Here is a 19,874-nt window from a genome sequence, read left to right as displayed (position 1 = left end):
TGCACGGGCTGGGGGTGTATGGACTGCAGGGGAGTAAATCTCATACTGGGAATGATCTGTATGGGGGAGATTTATCAAAACCTGTGCAGAGGAAAACTTGCCCAGTTGCCCATAGCAACCAATCAGATGGCTTCTTTCATTTTTCACAGGCCTTCATAAAAATGAAAGCAGCAAGCTGATTGGTTGCTATGGGCAACTGGGCAAGTTTTCCTCTGCACAGGTTTTGATAAATCTCCCCCTATATGTGAAGGGTGGACTCCTGAATGACACATGCTGGGAGTTGTAGTCCCTGTTGTGTGTGTGTATGCTAGTGTTTACAAACCAGTGTGCCTACAGCTGTTGCAAAACTACAACTCCCAGGATGCCCTGACAGACTTTGGCCCTTCTGGGAGTTGTAGATTTGCAACAGCTGGAGGCACACTGATTGGGAAACACTGTTCTAGCCTATTAAGCATACACATCATGTTACACCAGTGTTTCCCTACCAGTGTGCCTCTGCTGTTACAAAACTACAACTCCTAGCATGCCCAAAGGCTGTCAGGGCATGCTGAGAGTTGTAGTTTTGCAACACCTGCAGGCACCCTGGTTGGGAAACACTGGTGTATGCCCTATAGAGGTGTGGTGAACTACAACCCCCAGGAGACTACAGAGGCAGCATGCTGGTGTTATACCACAGTCTGAAGACTCCTGAATGACACATGCTGGGAGTTGTAGTCCCTTTTGTGTGTGTATGCCAGTGTATCCCAACCAAGGCTGATTATATTAGTGTGCTGTGTATAAGGGGGCCGACCCGGGAAAATAGTAGGATGGGTAAAGGGCGGAACAAACAAACAAACAAAAAAAAGAGCCGCCCCTAACCAGCAAGGCATGTGGCATGCTGGGATTTGTAGTTTTCAGCACAGCAAGAAACAGGAAATAGAATCAAAGATAGGAAAACAAAGTGGGGGATAAAAAGACAACAAAGAACAGAAATAGAGTAGGCTAAACAACAAGAATAGAAATGAAACAAAATAAATAGGGTAAGTCAAAAACGGAAAAACACGTTGACCACAGGAGTACCCCTTTAAGCATGTACACACTTTGGTGCTAAGCGATATGCCTTTATACTATGTATCTTCATATAAGAAGTAGCACGGCACTGCGTTATTGGTGGAAACTAACGTGTTGGATATGCGTCGGTGTAGCTGGGTGCTGCTGGTGCTGCTCTGACATAATGAGATATTCATATGATATTCCAAGAGAAGAGAAAGAAATCGGCAACTCACCATATTAGCTGGTATGTTCTTCTTTTATTGAAGCATACTCACATAAATATAACAAAGGGAGAGGGTGGTGGGGGGATAGTGATATGCGTCCGAGCTCCTGTTTCGCACACTAAGTGTGCTTCCTCCGGCCATGTCTATTCCTGTCTGTGCTCCATATAAATACACAGGTGAGTGCAATGATCATCCAATCACATCTTCGGACTACAGTCATGTGTTCAACTGACGTGAATAGTAAGAAGGTGTGTTCTAGCTAAAAACAAGCTGATAGTTCAGTCCTATCATTTAACCCTATGCTGCCTGTTGCGTGCGTCTTTAGTATCCATAGAGTTTCTGCACGCAATAGTTTTTGGTTGGTGCGCTCAAATTTACTTGATTTTACTCGCTCCAAACCCAAAAACCGCAGGACTTCTGCATTATTACCATGCGCTTCTTTTACGTGGGCTTGAAGACGTGATGCGCCTGGTCTCCCAGTACATATTGCATATATATATGTTCTCTAATACGTATCTGGAGTTGGCGTTTTGTCTGCCCTATGTAAAAGAAGTCGCAGGGACATAGGATAGCATAAATAACATTTTTGGTGCGACAGGTAATAAGGTCCTGTATTGTATGTTGTACGGGTCCCAATCTTATATATTTAGTTTCATGGCTTTATTTGCATTGATTGCAGTTTTTACATTTATAATTACCTTTTGGGTGTAATTTCATTTAGCCATGTATTGTTTTCTGATGGTTTTCTACTGTTCGTTCTGCCTTTATTAATGGTGATGTTTCTTTTATATGTTATACGGGGTTTATGTTTAGCTATCGCTTTCAGATCTTCATCTGCCTCGATCAGAAACCAGTTTTTTCTGATTGCTCTTTCCACTGTGGAGTTCATTGGTGAGTTCTGGAATGCAAATGTGAATCTTTCCCTTGTTACTACTTCTTTGTTTTGTGGTTTTTTATCTTTTAGTATCTCTGCTCTATTTAGATTATCTGCTTTCTCTCTACCTTTTTTTAATAATATATTCTGGGTAGGCGCGCTGTCTAAACCTATTTTCTAATTCCTATGCTTTCTTTTTAAAGGTGGTCTCATCACTATTATTACGTTTTAATCTGACAAATTGTCCATAGGGGATGTTGTGTTTGATGCTATGCTTATGTGAGCTGTTAAAGTGTAACAGTGTATTCTTAGCTACAGGTTTTCTATAGCTTTCTGTGACTATAGTTCCTTCCTTATTTATAAGTTTCAAATCTAGGAATTCTAAGCAATTTCCTCCATAGAGGCTGGTGAATTGCATGTTCACTGTGTTGTTATTTAAATAAGCCACAAATTGATTAAACTCTGTTTCTGTCCCTTGCCATGTAATTATGATGTTGTCCACATATCTGTGGTATGATTTGATATGATGGAGAAACGGATTATTGTTACTGTATACATATGTATTTTCAAAGATTCCCAGAAACAAGTTGGCATAAGTACAGGAGACCGGGGTGCCCATCGGGGTCCCGGTCTCCTGCTTATACCACTGTTCCCCTGATAGAAATGTGTTGTAATTAAGAATAACCGCTAAGTCTTCTGCAATGAACTCTATTATATTTTCTGACTCCTGCCAACATCAATATTTCTCTGATAGCCTGTATACCCGCATTATGTGGAATACGGGTATACAGGCTAGTGACATCTATGGAGCATAGCTTGTAATCTTTTTCTATATGCATTCTATTAAGGATCTGCAACAAATGTTTAGTGTCTTTTATGTGTGACAATAAAGATCCCTGTAAGGGATTAAGTATCCAGTCGAGGTACTGGGACAGGAACTCCGTCGCTGAGCCGATCCCGGCAACTATTGGCCTTCCTGGGGGTCGGTTCAGCGACTTGTGTACCTTAGGTAGGTGGTACCATCGTGCAGGTTTTACATGATCTGGTAACAGTTTCTCAGCGTTTTTTTTTGTGACAGCACATTTTTGCTTACATATTTGTGTAAGAATGATTTAAGTTTGGTGAGGGTCTTAGATGTGGGGTCTGCCGGCAAGGGGGTATATGTGGTGGCATCAGCTAGCTGTCTAGCAGCTTCCTCATTGTATTCTTTGGTGTATTGTACCACCACACTACCTCCCTTGTCGGCACGTATCACAGTAAGGTCCTCTCTTTTCTTCAATTTTTTAAGCGCTAGGTTTTCCTGTTCTGTAAGGTTACAGGGTGGAATAGGATGGATGATGGCTTGTATATCATTCATGACGGCTTTAGTGAAGGAATCAATATTACTACCCTGTATCACAGGGGGAGAGAATCTTGATTTTTTGCCTTTCCTAAATTGACTATCTTTCATAGATTCAATAGATATACTCTCACTGACATTGTCATCAAACTCAGTAGCCATCATTCTAATATTCTCACAATCCTGTTCACTCAAGTTAGGAGGGAAGAAACCCAGGGGGCCTATAGTGATCTGACTATCAATCTGTAATATGTTGCTGGTGCTGAAAATATTTATTAGCAAAAAACTTATGCAAGTTAATGTCCCGAATTCCTCGAACCAGATCAATTTCAAATGCCACTTCATTGAAACATTCTGTGAGTCCAAAGTTCAGTCCTTTAGATAATAAAGAAATGGTAGCGGCATCTAATGGATCATCTGTAAGATTAATCACATTGGAGGTCAGTTCTTGGCTCTCCAGATGGCTGCTCTCTTCTTCTTTTGTTCCTGTATAAGGGGGTCTGAGTCCACGTCTTTTTGTACTGGTTCTCCCTCTCCTTGTACTTTTTCGTCTAAAGGGACCTTATTGTCTAGGTTCTTATTCTGCTCAGGCAAGTTGTACATTCCGATTCCTGTGGCTTGTCGTCCCTTTTCTTCACTGTTAACACTTCTTGTCTTTTTATTTCTGAATTTGTTCTTTCCTGGCTTACTGTCGAATTATTTGTTCTGCCATGTAAACTCTTCTCCATTGTCATAGTCTCGTTCATCCCTTATGAACTTATCTCTTTTCTTAATCTTAAGATCCTCTTGTGTAGTATCTTGGTGAATGTATGGTAATTCCTGTTTTGTTATAACAACTTTCTTTCAAAATTAAGAAAAAAAAAATGTAAATACCAAGAAATAGCAAACTTACCTCAAGAAACACTTTTTTTTTTCAAGAAGTCCACATTCAGTACCTCTTTAACCTTAGAGGTGCCAACAGCCATTATTCTGTTTGTAATTTTGCAAGAAACTGTACCACACCTCTAAGTTTACTTACTTTTATTTAAAGGACTGTTTCCTTTTCCTCATTTTTGTGTCCTGCTAATTGACTTTACATCAACCATCAAGGACACCCCACTTTCCAGCCAACGAAGACTCAAATTGTGTGTCCCCGGGACATTAACCCAGTAAATATCCATTAAGAAATCCCTTTTCACTGTGCTAATGGAAGATATCTCATGAAAGCCGTTATGTTAAGCAAACTCATCGTGTGGCCTGTTGTGGTAAAACATCACAGCCATTCCATTGGTAACAAATCACTACACAGTTTTCTTTTGAATTCAGAGATTTACATATTAAGACTTACATCCATTGGAAAGGCTTCTGACACACTATAGTACATAAAGTCCATACAATATGTAATTATTTTAGCTTAGAAGAAGCCAATAAAAGTACAAAGCGCCATGGAAAATTACACCATTAACTTATTAATGTGTTCTACTACATAAGTCTTCATTATTTCAAAGACAGACCCTCCTGTGCCTTGTTGACCTCCCATAACTACAATGAACAGAAGCCAATGACTTTAATGAATGACCAGCCAGGCAATTATAATCATTAAAATACACAAACAGGGAGCACTAAGTCTAAACTACTTTCTTTTATGTAATTACATAACTACTCAGCTTTTTCCGGGAAGAAAGGCCAACCAGTAAGGTGCACAAGAGCAAGAAAGAGAAATAGTAGCAAATGGACATTTCTGATGCCCTGCAATTTAATCATAATGTACATTTAAAGCCATTATCCACTCCATGCGGCCTGCTTTGCTTTTACACACACATTTAATTGGTAAATATTGCTTTAACATTTAGCTGTTTATGGGAATTGAAATGGAGCAGCACTTAAGCTCTTCTTTTCTGGACGGCATAACATCATCTCTATAATAACTGATGTTTGTTCAGCAGAGAAATTTAAAAAAAAAAACCACAAAAAGCAGGGGCAGCTTCTCATTATACAATGGAGATGGATTGTTATGTGTAAAAATGGCTTATTAACATGTGAGTACAGACAAGATAGTAAATGTTAACTTATTTACATTTAATTCCCATTCTGTTTTTTGAGTTTTTTTATTTTTTTATTTTTTGCTTATACAGGGCAGCATAGGCCATTGTTAGAGAATAATGTAGAGGTTTTTGTGTATGTCTTGTACTTACCTGTTTTAGCTGATGTGGCAGGCATGGGTTTTCATCCATATTGTTTTGTATTTCCCAACTGAATACAGTATATTTCCTGATGTTACCTACCTTTAACATGACTCCTCTGGATTTGCAGAAGTTAAAGGGTGGCATGTTATCACTGCAATTCTGTATTGAAATCACCTGGTGATCTAATCACCAGGCTCCATTCCAGAGATGAGATTCACAATAGGTTGGGGTCAGTTCACATTATGTGCAATTGTGATGTGTTTTCCTATTCAAAGTGCATTTTTGTTTACATAAATACTGCCATGAGGCAAAAAGCATTTTACCTTGTTTTGTTTACGTTTTTCTGTGATTTCTGAAATGATGGTAAAAAATTATGTTATTACCTTGGTATGTGCATCATAGAAATGCTATTTCGGTAAAATCTCAGCAAACACGCAGCAAAAACCCCAATGTGTAAACGTCTCCTGGGAATCATCAGATGTAACTGTATGTAATCACTAGTGTTGCTCGCCAATATTCGCAATGCAAATTTTATTCGCGAATATCGCATATTCGCGAATTCGCGAATATTCGCGAAAATAGCACTATATATTCGCAATTACGAATATTTGTTTTTTGTTTTTTTTTCACAGTACACATCACAGTGATCATCCCTCTCTGCTTCCAGCTTGTGTGGTGTAAAGAAGGCTCTAATACTACTGTGTGAGACTGGCGTACGAATTTTCGCATATGCTAATTTTTGAATATGCTTATTTTCTCATATGCAAATTTTCACTCATGCTAATTTTTGCATATGCAAATATTCGCATATGCAAAAATAAACGTGAATATTACGAATATGCAAATTTAGCGTATATATGACAAATATTCGTCCATATATTTGCGCAATATCGCAAATTCGAATATAGCCTATGCTGCTCAACACTAGTAATCAGTTACATGGTCTACAGAACCTGTGTACAGCTGATATCTACCTCTATATTGTCACTTGGCCGAAGGGGGGGTGTAAATAAAGGTACTCATTGATAATATAGGTCTCATTAAACAGGATATGGTCAGTAACCGTATGATGTTAATATGTACGGTCACAATACATATTACCATCTTACTGTTGCTGACCAAATCTTGTATACTGAAACCAACAGACCATCAAAACCTGTGTAGAGGAAAAGTTGACCAGTTGCTCATAGCAACTAATCAGATCACTTATTTCATTTTTGAAAAGGCCTCTAAAAAATGAAAAAGCTATCTGATTGGTTGCTATGGGCAATGTCCCCCCGTAGCCTAGCAATAATGCACTTCTTTTCCTCCCAGTGTGTTGCTGTCTCCGACAAGTGGGGGCCTAATTTCCTTGTGCTTGGTTATAGGAACAATGATTATAAACCCAATCTGTACATTTCCCATTGTGCAGGTGTAACAGAGAATAATTAGAAACAGTGCACAATGCAGAGCTGCATGGACAAAGTCTATATTGCTATTATTTTAAGTACCCAGTTAAACTTCTATAGAGAGATTATACCAAACAAGGTAACTTTAATTCCTAATGGATGTACAGCTAAGGTGTTAATACCTGCTAGTATTCAGCATTGTGCTGTGGCACTGCCAGTTCAGCTGAGGGTGTTTCTGCACAAAACTGAGCATTTAGATTCATTGCTAATTGCCAAAATTATCCCAGAACAAACAAAGCCAGCAAGAACCTATTTAGCTGAACAGATGTTCTACAGGTAAGCACAGCAGCTCTGAAAACATACCCATCCTTCCCTGTGTTCATTCTCATCAGCAAGAAAAAGAATTCTCACTGAATGCCAATAAAATATTCCCATGTCTAAATAAGGAGCAAGAGGTTTTACTTAATTTACATGACACATTACATTATGGAAAATTGAATTCATAAAAAAAGAGTCAAGAGGATAAATTTAATATTAAAGAATTGTAGTTTCTTAAAGCATACCCGTCAGATCCAACAACATTTTTTTAAACAAATCACTCTGTACCTAATCCTGACCATGTACATCTAATTTTTATGTGTCTAGCACCTTTATTTATTTATTTTATTAAACTTTTAATTTAGTTCACTAGTCTGAATTCCTCTCAAAGGGAGTAGGCATGGCCTCACTGTGCAGGTCTCTGCCCCCTCCCTCAGTATGCCGTCTGCTTACATGTCCTCACTGACAGTAGCGGGACACAAGCGGACAGTGGGAGGATTTTTTTCCAAGCAGGCAGGGGAGGCAATTGTTTGACTGGCCTTTTCAGTAGGAAATTCTGAAAAATTTCTAATGAAAGCAATTGCAAATCCTATTGGTTTTGCATGCTTTACAACATATCAAAAGTTTTTGTATCTGACAGTGCCCATTTAACCCATTAAGGACCCAGCCAATTTTCACTGTAAGACCCGGCCATTTTTTGCACATCTGACCACTGTCACTTTACTGTATTAATAACTCTGGGATGCTTTTACTTTTCATTCTGATTCCGAGTTTTTTTTTTTTTTTTCGTGACATATTCTACTTTATGTTACTGGTACAATTTTGTCGATACTTGCATCTTTTCTTGGTGAAAAATTCCAAAATTTGATGAAAAAGTTTTTAATTTAGCTTTTTTTAACTTTGAAGCTCTCTGCTTGTAAGGAAAATGGATATTCCAAATAAATTATATATTGATTCACATATACAATATGTCTACTTTATGTTGGCATCATAAAGTTGACATGTTTTTACTTTTAGAAGACATCAGAGGGTTCAAAGTATAGCAGCAATTTTCCAATTTTTCACAAAATTTTCAAAATCGAAATTTTTCATGGGCCAGTTCAGTTTTGAAGTGGATTTGAAGGGCCTTCTTATTAGAAATACCCCATAAATTACCCCACTATAAAAACTGAACCCCTCAAAGTATTAAAACATGACATTCAAAAGGTTTGTTAACTCTTTAGGCGTTTCACAGGAATAGCAGCAAATTGAAGGAGAAGATTCAAAATCTTCATTTTTTACACTCGCATGTTCTTGTAGACCCAGTTTTTAAATTTTTACAAGGGGTAAAAGGAAAGGAAATCTTCCTTAAATGTGCAACCCAATTTCTCTCGAGTAAGGATATACCTCATACGTGTATGTCAAGTGCTCTGTGGGTGCACAATGCACAACAATGGGATTTTGGAGAGTGAGTTTTGCTGAAATGGTTTTTGGGTGCCATGTCACATTTAAGAAGCCCCTATGGTGCCGGAACAGCAAAAAAAAAAAAAAAAAAAAACACATGCCATACTATTTTGTAAACTACACCCCTCAAGGAAGGTAACAAGGGGTACAGTGAGCCTTAACACTCCACAGGTGTTTGACGGCTTTTCATTAAAGCTGGATGTGTAAATGATTTATTTTTCCACTAAAGTGCTAGTTTTCCCCCAAATTTTCAATTTTTACAAGGGGTAATGGGAGAAAATTCCCCTCAAACTTTGTAACCCCATCTCGTCTGAGTATGGAAATACCCCATGTGTGGACGTCAAGTGCTCTGCTGGCACACTACAATGCTCAGAAGAGGAGGAGCGCCATTGAGCTTTTGGAAAGAGTATTTGCTTGGAATGGAAGTCAGGGGCCATGTGTGTTTACAAAGCCCCCTGTGGTCCCAGAACAGAGGACTAGTGTTGGGCGCGAATATTCGCATTTAAAATTTTTATTGTGAATATCATAAATTTGCGAATTCGCAAATATTGTGAATATATTCGCTATATATTCGAAATTGTGAATATTCATTTTTCCGCATATGTGCATATTCGCATATGTGAATATTTGCATATGTGCATATTCGCATAAGTGAATATTCGCATATGTAAATATTTGCATATGCGTATATTTGCATATGTGAATATTTGCATATTCCTTCTTTTCACTTGTGGGCCAATTAGAATGATGCAAATACACTTGACAGAGGTTATCAACAACATCCCTAGTAACCAATAGTAAAGTTACCCACTGTTTTCTTCCTCGAATACGCGGATATGCAAATATTCACATATGCAAATATTCGTATATGCGAATATAACGAATACGCAAAATTTGCGAGTATTGGAAGAATATTCGTCTATATATTCGCAAAATATCCATTGTTGTCCATTGTTCTGGCACTATGGGGGCTTTGTAAACACACGTGGCCTTCAATTCCGGACAAATTTCCTCTTCAAAAGCCCAATGGCGCTCCTTCTCTTCTGAGCATTGTAGTGCACCCACAGAGCACATTACATCCACATATGGGGTATGTTCTTACTCAGAAGAAATGGGGTTACAAATTTTGGGGGGCCTTTTTCCTATTTTCCCTTGTGAAAATGAAAAATGTAGGATAACACCAGCATTTTATTGAATTTTTTTATTTTCCTATCCAACTTTAATGAAAATTCTTCAAACATCTGTGGGGTGTTAAGGCTCACTATAACCCTTGTTGCATTCCTTGAGGGGTGAAGTTTCCAAAACGGGGTCACGTGTAGGTATTTATTTTTTTACGTTTATGTCAGGACCTCTGTAAAATCAGCCCTGTGCAAATCACCAATTTAGGCCTAAAATGCACTCTCACTCCTGAGCCCTGCTGTGCGCCCGCAAAGCATTTTACGCCCACATATGGGGTATTTTCGTACTCAGGAGAAATTGCAAATATTGGGGTGTCTTTTTTACTTTTACCGCTTGTTAAAATAAAAAGTATGGGGCAACACCAGCATGTTAATGTAATTATTTTTTTTACACTAACCTGCTGGTGTAGCTCCCAACTTTTCCTTTTCATATAAGGAGAAAAAGCCCCCCAAAATTTGTAGTGCAATTTCTCCCAATTACAAAAATACCCCATATGTGGTCCTAAACAGTTTTGTTGAAATACGACAGGGCTAGGAAGTGAGAGAGCACCATGCGCATTTGAGGTCTAAATTAGGGATTGCACAGGGGTGGTTTTGTAGTGGAGTTGAAGTTTTGCAAGATCTAGAGGGCCACAGTTTAGAGACTACTGCACAGTGATCTCCAAACTGTAGCCCTCCAGCTGTTGCAAAACGCAAATCCCAGCATGTCCAAGCAGCAAACAGCTGTCTGGGCATGCTGTGAGTTGTAGTTTTGCAACATCTGGAGGGCTACAGTTTAGAGACCACTGTATAGTGGTCTCAAACTGTAGCCCTCCAGATTTTGTTAGGCAACTCACCGGCTTCCGTAGCAACAAGGGATCTGCATTGCCATCCTCTGTTGCCACCGATCACCGCCCACAGCTGACGCCAATGGGTGAGTGGACCTTCGGCACCGGTCCTTGTCGGTTTCCCCGTTCTGCCCAGCCTACTGTGGGTGGGCAGAATGGGGTAACTGAAAGTTAACCCCCCCCCAAGCCCCAGATCTGCTATTGGTCTTTGCTTCTAGATGACCAATAGCAGGGATAGAAGGTGTGGAACCCCTTCCACCCCACTCCTGTCCCTTCAGGGGGATGGTTGGTGTCTTGGACAACCTCGATTCCCCTTATTTTCCAGGTCACCGGGTCACCGGAGACCCGTTTGACCCGGAATTGTCGCAAATCGCCGGTGTGAATTCATAAGCGATTGGCGGTGATCGTCGACATGGGGGGGGGGTCTGATGACCCCCCCCTGGGCATTTGCGCAGGGTGCCTGCTGATCGATATACCTTAAGTACCAGGGTGTCAAGGCGTACCTGTACGCCCTGGGTCATTAACAGGTGAAGACCTTTAGATCTTGTACCTTATATAAATATACAACAAATGGGAGGAGTAATATCTTTATATTACAGATACTGCATCACATAGAGGTCAGCCTCATATTATACCTCATGGGGGAAAATTATTATTTTATCTATACAGCTTTTTTGCGACTACTTGCCTTACATTATGTTATCAAATCTCCAGTCAACAGTCTATCACCAAAAGGTACACTACCCAAAAAACTGGAAAGCAGTGGAAGCACTTTTAGGCTTTTCTTATGGGTGTATTTTTTTTTTTTTCATATTAAACCAACAAAAGGAAAGCACTGAATAGGGGAGCTTTTATTTAATTGTTTATTGCTAAGCAAGACATTGTAACTTGTGTCTAAGTCTAATAGGATACATTTACATACAAATACAAGCATTACAGCCTTATGTAATTAAAACATATTGTGCCCTGCATTGCCCAAGACAGCTCCTGCTGGTAGAAGAGCACAGTGCACCAACAGAACTGTCAAGTTTTAAATGGGGCATCAATTTTCTGTACATGAAACCCTTAAAAATTATGTAATGTACAAATGTACAATGTGTTATTTGAGGGCCATGTCTGTTTTCCGACACTTCTGAAGACTTATGGATTTATGTGAAAACAAAAAACAACACAGCAGGGCTCCATAAACTTCATAATTTTAGGAAGAAAACTTTTGTAATGGTATTCATAAATGTGCAACAATATTTATGTAAAGAACCTGTAGTACTAACAGATGCAACTATGTGGTGCAGTCCACAAAGATAAGACTGCTTTTGTTTATTTGTAGTTTTTTTGTAGGAGAATGTTATATTTTTTTACCTTCAATTTTTGTATTGACGAGAGATTAAAACCACAAGGGAAACCTAAAAGATGAGATCTGGCAGCAGTCCAGCTGGCTTGGTACTGCAGGAATCAAGATGGCTAAGCACCCTTGTGTCACAACCAGCATGACTAGAACTATTTTAAGTATGCTCTACCTCAAACCTCTCTTTATCGTAAATGAAAGAGTGCCTTATCTTGTATTGAAAGATGTGTTGACACATGGTCATTGACACAGGTTAAACATTTTCTTATTATAAGCCTAAAATAGGGTCTCAGTTAATGGCAAAGATCCCTATTTTAATAACAGAGCTGCTGCTGTTTTCTTTGCCCAATTGTGTCGTAAGTAGAAGTTTAGCAATCCCACTTTGAGAATCATTATTCTTCAAGGAAGATGCTAGAATGTTACAATGAATAATGCAAGATTATGTTACTAAAAAGGAAAGAAAATAATGACGGCTTATGGTAGATCTTCAATAATTAACAGTCATTTACAGTGGGAAGATCCAACAAGATGATACAATAAGATGGAGGGATTTTTAACTATTCATGGGTCAAAGGCTCTCCTATGTCAATTGATATACCAGGTTACATTGATGACATGGTAACCCCCAAAAAAATTTCTTACATCGGTTTGTAAAATTAACACCATATCATTAACAAAATGATGGACCAATAACAGTCATTATAGTAATCTAATGTTCAGAATTATATTTTATTGAAACCTATTGCATTGCCAAAAGATACAAATACTAAGAATCTTTCCCTTGAATCGTAAACATTATTTCCTTAGTTGTTAAGCCAAGTGCTTGATTCCATCACAACGTTCCAATTATTTCTGATTTGTGATACACTTAACATGTACTGTGACAACCCAATAACCTAGTTGATATAGACCCATGAAAAGAAGGCTATGAGAACACATTTGTTGCCTTGTGGTTAACAAATACAGCAAATCCAGTAGAAAAATATAATCAAGTAAACATTTAACAGTGTCACTGGTTTATTTCAGAACTTTATTCTCTACCCAAGGGATAGGAAATGTGCCTGTCTCTAGCGTATTTGTAAACTGAACTTCTTCTCACATGATGTTTAAAGGTGCTTTATCATCAAAACAGGATCTGAAAAAGTGTTAGAGAGCTATTTGCCACTAAAACTCAAGGGTTTAGCCACAAGGGTCCTTTAGTTACGCTACAAACCCAGTAATATTTTCCTGAATCCTATTTTTATCAATGAATGAAAGATGTTTGAAAGTACATAAAAGGATGGTTATGAAAACTTAAAGAAAAACTAGGTACAAAAAAAAAAAATGGATACATGGTTCTTGTAATAATTCCTTAGAGAAAAGAAATGAAGAAACCACCTGGACTTCTCCAGATCCTTCTGGCAGACATTATTATCTAAATATAATTAACATAATTTGTTAACATTATTCATTATTTGTTTATTTATTATTTTTTTTTGTCAAAATAGCTTGCAATTTATGGATTTCACAGTGGCCACTGAGACAAACAAGGTAGGTTTAAATTTCCTGTTGTCTGCTGTTGTTTGCCTGCTTTTCTGTGCAGACTTGTGCATAAGGCAGAGCGAGCAGGCTCATCTCATTATCATTAGAAGGAAGGAGAATAATCACATCTCAGTTATATTGTTGGAAACTTAGATAAGGCAGGAAAGCAATATTATACATTTAACACAAAGATAAAGTTCTATATGCAGATTTCCTACAACTCTGTTTATTGGGGTAGGTAAAGGCTGTGCTCCATCTAGTCCTATAAACTATGATTTTTCTCTTAATTTACACCGATTAAGTACAACTTCCATTAAGTACAGTGACCCTGCTATACTATCTAAACAGACAATGCAGGTAGATTTTAGGTACCAAATGAGTATTTAAAAATAAATGGCGACACTAATAAAAACATAAACAGATTTTGCCCTCTAAAGACTGGCATTAACTATATATATTTTTTAACTATAGAATATACCCAGCCATAAACACTTTAAATGTACATTTTCATAGTGCCTTGCCTGGGTGCGGGCCCGGAGATTGTGAGGATCCTGGTGGCTAGACCCTGAGCGATCAGGCATCTTATTCCCTATCCTTTGGATAGGGGATAAGATGTCTAGTGGCAGAGAACCCCCTTAAATCCACATAATTCCATACATTTAAAAAAATCTGACACAGAAATCCTTGTTGAGTATCACCTATTTTCAGTCATGTTTACCAGCACTATAACTCTGTTAATTGAGTTTATTGTGGGTGAACCAGGTGTCATATTCCCTTTAAATTGACATACTCTTTTGATGGTAATTATAAGTACAGTAAAGGTGTATAACACAAATAAAGCAGGATAGAAGCCAGCCATCGGTAAGTGGGCCCGAAGAAGAAGGTAGAAGGAAAAAGGCTGGCATTGTATAATTTGCTTTACCTAACACACAATTATGGCCAAGCTAAAGTCAGCAATAGCACAATGTCTTTCACATATTCAGAGATATGTCAATAGTTTTTTGAGTTGTGAGAATAAGCAAGTGGCTGAGCACATTACTGCCGGGCTCTCAGCAATATCTGTTTTGCTGCCCTAAAGAATTATACTGGAGCAGCAGGACAAACATTGCTGAGAGCCGGGTAGTAATGGGCACAGCGGTGTGCTTATCCCTGCTCATTCCCCTGATTTTTTTACATCCATTTAACCTTTACATTTTTATCCGTTTCTTTTATTTCAAAAGATGTATTACATTTTCAAGAAATTGACAAATGAGCAAAGATTAATCAATTAAACGGGAGAATGTATACAAGTGTACAAACTCAAAATTTTAATTGGTACATAAAATATGTACAAAAAATACATATAGCAGAAGGTGCAGAGACAAATAGTCAAAAATCAGTAGCACAGCCTAGCACCCTTATCAGTGAAATGTAGAAGGGAGTTACTCAACTTAAGAGCAGTTTCCAAAGATAAGGAAAAAAACTGATTAACAATATTACAAGGTCAAATACAAGACTAAGAAAATTAATGTCTATACCAACAAGCGAAGTGAAGGGCACATTACAAAATAGTCAGATACCTGATGGTTGTGATGATGTAAGCAGAGTGAAATGAGACAGGGCATATGTAATTGTGAGAGGGCGGCATGACAGTAGTAAGGATTCTGCACCCAGACATCCCAGTTTCTCAAAATGTGTAGATTGGCTTAAGGAGTAGGATTTTTCATAATCACAGGTAAAGTTTAATAAAGACTATATATAATTCAACCAGGAGAGATGACTTCCAGAGTCTCAAAAGGGTTAGTTTGGTGGCAATGAATAAATGAGCTGCTACAGTTTATAGGTGCACGGGGTAAGTATCAATTTCAAGGTGTAACAATGCAGTCTGAAGAGAGACATCCTGTCACGATGCCGGCTGGCAGGAGGTGGATCCTCTGTGCCAGAGAGGGATTGGCGTGGACCGTGCTAGTGGACCGGTTCTAAGTCACTACTGGTATTCACCAGAGCCCGCCGCAAAGCGGGATGGTCTTGCTGCGGCGGTAGTGACCAGGTCGTATCCACTAGCAACGGCTCAACCTCTCTGGCTGCTGAAGATAGGCGCGGTACAAGGGAGTAGACAGAAGCAAGGTCGGACGTAGCAGAAGGTCGGGGCAGGCAGCAAGGATCGTAGTTAGGGGCAACGGCAGGAGGTCTGGAACACAGGCTAGGAACACACAAGGAAACGCTTTCACTGGCACAATGGCAACAAGATCCGGCGAGGGAGTGCAGGGGAAGTGAGGTATACATAGGGAGTGCACAGGTGAACACACTAATTAGAACCACTTGCGCCAATCAGCGGCGCAGTGGCCCTTTAAATCGCAGAGACCCGGCGCGCGCGCGCCCTAGGGAGCGGGGCCGCGCGCGCCGGGACAGGACCGACGGAGAGCGAGTCAGGTACGGGAGCCGGGGTGCGCATCGCGAGCGGGCGCCACCCGCATCGCGAATCGCATCCCGGCTGGAGGCGGAATCGCAGCGCACCGGGTCAGTGGATCTGACCGGAGCGCTGCAGTAGCGAGAGTGTAGCGAGCGCTCCGGGGAGGAGCGGGGACACGGAGCGCTCGGTGTAACAGTACCCCCCCTTGGGTCTCCCCCTCTTCTTAGAGCCTGAGAACCTGAGGAGCAGACTTTTGTCTAGGATATTGTCCTCAGGTTCCCAGGATCTCTCTTCAGGACCACAGCCCTCCCAATCGACCAAAAAAAAGGTTTTCCCTCTGACCTTCTTGGAGGCCAGTATCTCCTTTACTGAGAAGATGTCCGAGGAGCCGGAAACAGGAGTGGGAGAAACAAGTTTGGGAGAGAAACGGTTGATGATGAGTGGTTTAAGAAGAGAAACGTGAAAGGCATTAGGAATACGAAGAGAAGGAGGAAGAAGAAGTTTGTAAGAGACAGGATTAATCTGGCACAAAATTTTGAAAGGACCAAGATAGCGTGGTCCCAATTTGTAGCTAGGAACACGGAAGCGGACATATTTAGCGGAGAGCCATACCTTGTCTCCTGGAGAAAAAATGGGGGGAGCTCTTCTTTTCTTATCAGCAAACTTCTTCATGCGTGATGAAGCCTGTAAGAGAGAATTTTGGGTCTCTTTCCATATGGGGGAAAGATCACGAGTTATTTCATCCACAGCGGGCAAACCAGAGGGCAAGGGAGTAGGGAGGGGGGGAAGAGGGTGACGGCCGTACACCACGAAAAATGGGGATTTGGAAGAAGATTCAGAAACTTTGAAGTTATACGAGAATTCGGCCCATGGTAGAAGATCTGCCCGGTCATCCTGGCGGGAGGAAACAAAATGCCGTAAATAATCACCCAGGACCTGGTTAATTCTTTCTACTTGCCCATTGGATTGAGGATGATAAGCATAAGTTTAATTTAATCTTGAGTTGTTTACAGAGAGCCCTCCAGAATTTTGACACGAATTGGACGCCTCTATCCGAGACGATCTGCGTGGGCAACCCGTGAAGACGAAAAATGTGTACAAAAAATTGTTTTGCCAACTGAGGCGCAGAAGGAAGACCAGGAAGAGGGATGAAATGTGCCATCTTGGAGAATCGATCAACGACCACCCAAACAACAGTGTTGCCACGGGATGGGGGTAAGTCTGTAATAAAGTCCATACCAATCAGAGACCAAGGCTGTTCGGGGACAGGCAGAGGATGAAGAAGACCAGCGGGCTTCTGGCGAGGAGTCTTATCCCGGGCACAGACAGTGCAGGCCCGCACAAAATCAACAACATTCGTCTCCAGAGTCGGCCACCAATAGAAACGAGAGATGAGTTGCACGGATTTCTTGATGCCCGCATGGCCTGCGAGATGGGAGGAGTGACCCCATTTGAGGATTCCGAGGCGTTGGCGTGGAGTGACGAAGGTCTTCCCTGGAGGAGTTTGCCTGATGGAGGCTGGAGAAGTGGAGATCAGGCAGTCAGGAGGAATGATGTGTTGCGGAGAGAGCTCTACTTCCGAGGCATCCGAGGAACGAGAGAGAGCATCGGCCCTAATGTTCTTATCGGCAGGCCGAAAGTGAATTTCAAAATTAAATCGGGCAAAGAACAGAGACCACCTGGCCTGGCGAGGATTCAGCCGTTGGGCAGAATGGAGATAGGAGAGATTCTTGTGATCGGTGTAAATAATAACTGGAAATCTTGATCCCTCCAGCAGATGCCTCCATTCCTCAAGTGCTAATTTAATGGCTAGTAGCTCTCGATCCCCGATGGAGTAGTTCCTCTCCGCCGGAGAGAAGGTCCTAGAAAAAAAACCACAAGTAACAGCATGCCCGGAAGAATTTTTTTGTAGAAGGACCGCTCCCGCTCCTACTGAGGAGGCATCTACCTCCAATAGGAAGGGTTTAGATGGGTCAGGTCTGGAGAGCACGGGAGCAGAAGAAAAGGCAGACTTGAGCTGTTTAAAGGCGTCTTCCGCTTGAGGAGGCCATGACTTAGGATTGGCATTCTTTTTGGTTAAAGCCACGATAGGAGCCACAATGGTGGAAAAATGTGGAATAAATTGTCTGTAATAATTGGCGAACCCCAAAAAACGTTGGATAGCACGGAGTCCGGAGGGGCGTGGCCAATCTAAGACGGCAGAGAGTTTGTCTGGATCCATTTGTAGTCCCTGGCCAGAGACCAAGTATCCTAGGAAAGGAAGAGATTGACATTCAAATAGACATTTCTCCATCTTGGCATAAAGTTGATTGTCACGAAGTCTCTGAAGAACCATGCGGACATGCTGGCGGTGTTCTTCTAGGTTGGCAGAAAAAATCAGGATATCGTCCAGATACACAACAACACAGGAATATAAGAGATCACGAAAAATTTCATTAACAAAGTCTTGGAAGACGGCAGGGGCGTTGCACAGGCCAAAGGGCATGACCAGATACTCAAAGTGTCCATCTCTAGTGTTAAATGCCGTTTTCCATTCATCCCCCTCTCTGATGCGGATGAGATTATAAGCACCTCTTAAGTCCAGTTTGGTAAAGATGTGGGCACCTTGGAGGCGATCAAAGAGTTCAGAGATAAGAGGTAGAGGGTAGCGGTTCTTTACCGTGATTTTATTAAGACCGCGGTAGTCAATGCAAGGACGTAGGGAGCCATCTTTTTTGGACACAAAGAAAAATCCGGCTCCGGCAGGAGAGGAGGATTTGCGGATAAAGCCCTTTTTTAAATTTTCCTGGATGTACTCAGACATAGCAAGAGTCTCTGGGGCGGAGAGAGGATAAATTCTGCCCCGGGGTGGAGTAGTGCCCGGGAGGAGGTCAATAGGACAGTCATAAGGCCTGTGAGGAGGTAGAGTCTCAGCTTGTTTTTTGCAAAATACATCCGCAAAGTCCATATAGGCCTTAGGGAGGCCGGTTACAGGGGAAACCACAGGGTCACGGCAAGGAGTACTGGGAACCGGTTTAAGGCAGTCCTTGAAACAAGAGGTACCCCAACTCTTGATCTCCCCAGTGGACCAATCCAGGGTTGGGGAATGGTGTTGAAGCCAGGGTAGTCCAAGGAGAATTTCGGAAGTACAATTGGGGAGGACCAAAAACTCAATTTTTTCGTGATGAGGTCCGATGCACATTAGGAGGGGCTCCGTGCGGAAAGGTATGGTACAGTCCAATCTTTCATTGTTAACACAATTGATGTAGAGGGGTCTGGCGAGACTGGTCACCGGGATGTTGAACCTGTTGATGAGAGAGGCCAAAATAAAATTTCCTGCAGATCCGGAATCCAAGAAGGCCATAGTAGAGAAGGAGAAGGTAGAGGCAGATATCCGCACAGGCACAGTAAGACGTGGAGAAGCAGAGTTGACATCAAGGACTGTCTCACCCTTGTGCGGAGTCAGTGTACGTCTTTCCAGGCGGGGAGGACGGATAGGACAATCCTTCAGGAAGGGTTCGGTACCGGCACAGTACAGGCAGAGATTCTCCATGCGGCGTCGTGTCCTCTCTTGAGGTGTCAGGCGAGACCGGTCGACCTGCATAGCCTCCACGGCGGGAGGCACAGGAACGGATTGCAGGGGACCAGCGGAGAGAGGAGCCGGGGAGAAAAAACGCCTCGTGCGAACAAAGTCCATATCCTGGCGGAGCTCCTGACGCCTTTCGGAAAAACGCATGTCAATGCGAGTGGCTAGATGAATGAGTTCATGTAGGTTAGCAGGGATTTCTCGTGCGGCCAGAACATCTTTAATGTTGCTGGATAGGCCTTTTTTAAAGGTCGCGCAGAGGG

This window comes from Hyla sarda, chromosome 2 (assembly GCF_029499605.1).
Source record: "Hyla sarda isolate aHylSar1 chromosome 2, aHylSar1.hap1, whole genome shotgun sequence".
Classification (NCBI taxonomy): domain Eukaryota; kingdom Metazoa; phylum Chordata; class Amphibia; order Anura; family Hylidae; genus Hyla; species Hyla sarda.
This window is presented reverse-complemented; position numbering follows the sequence as displayed.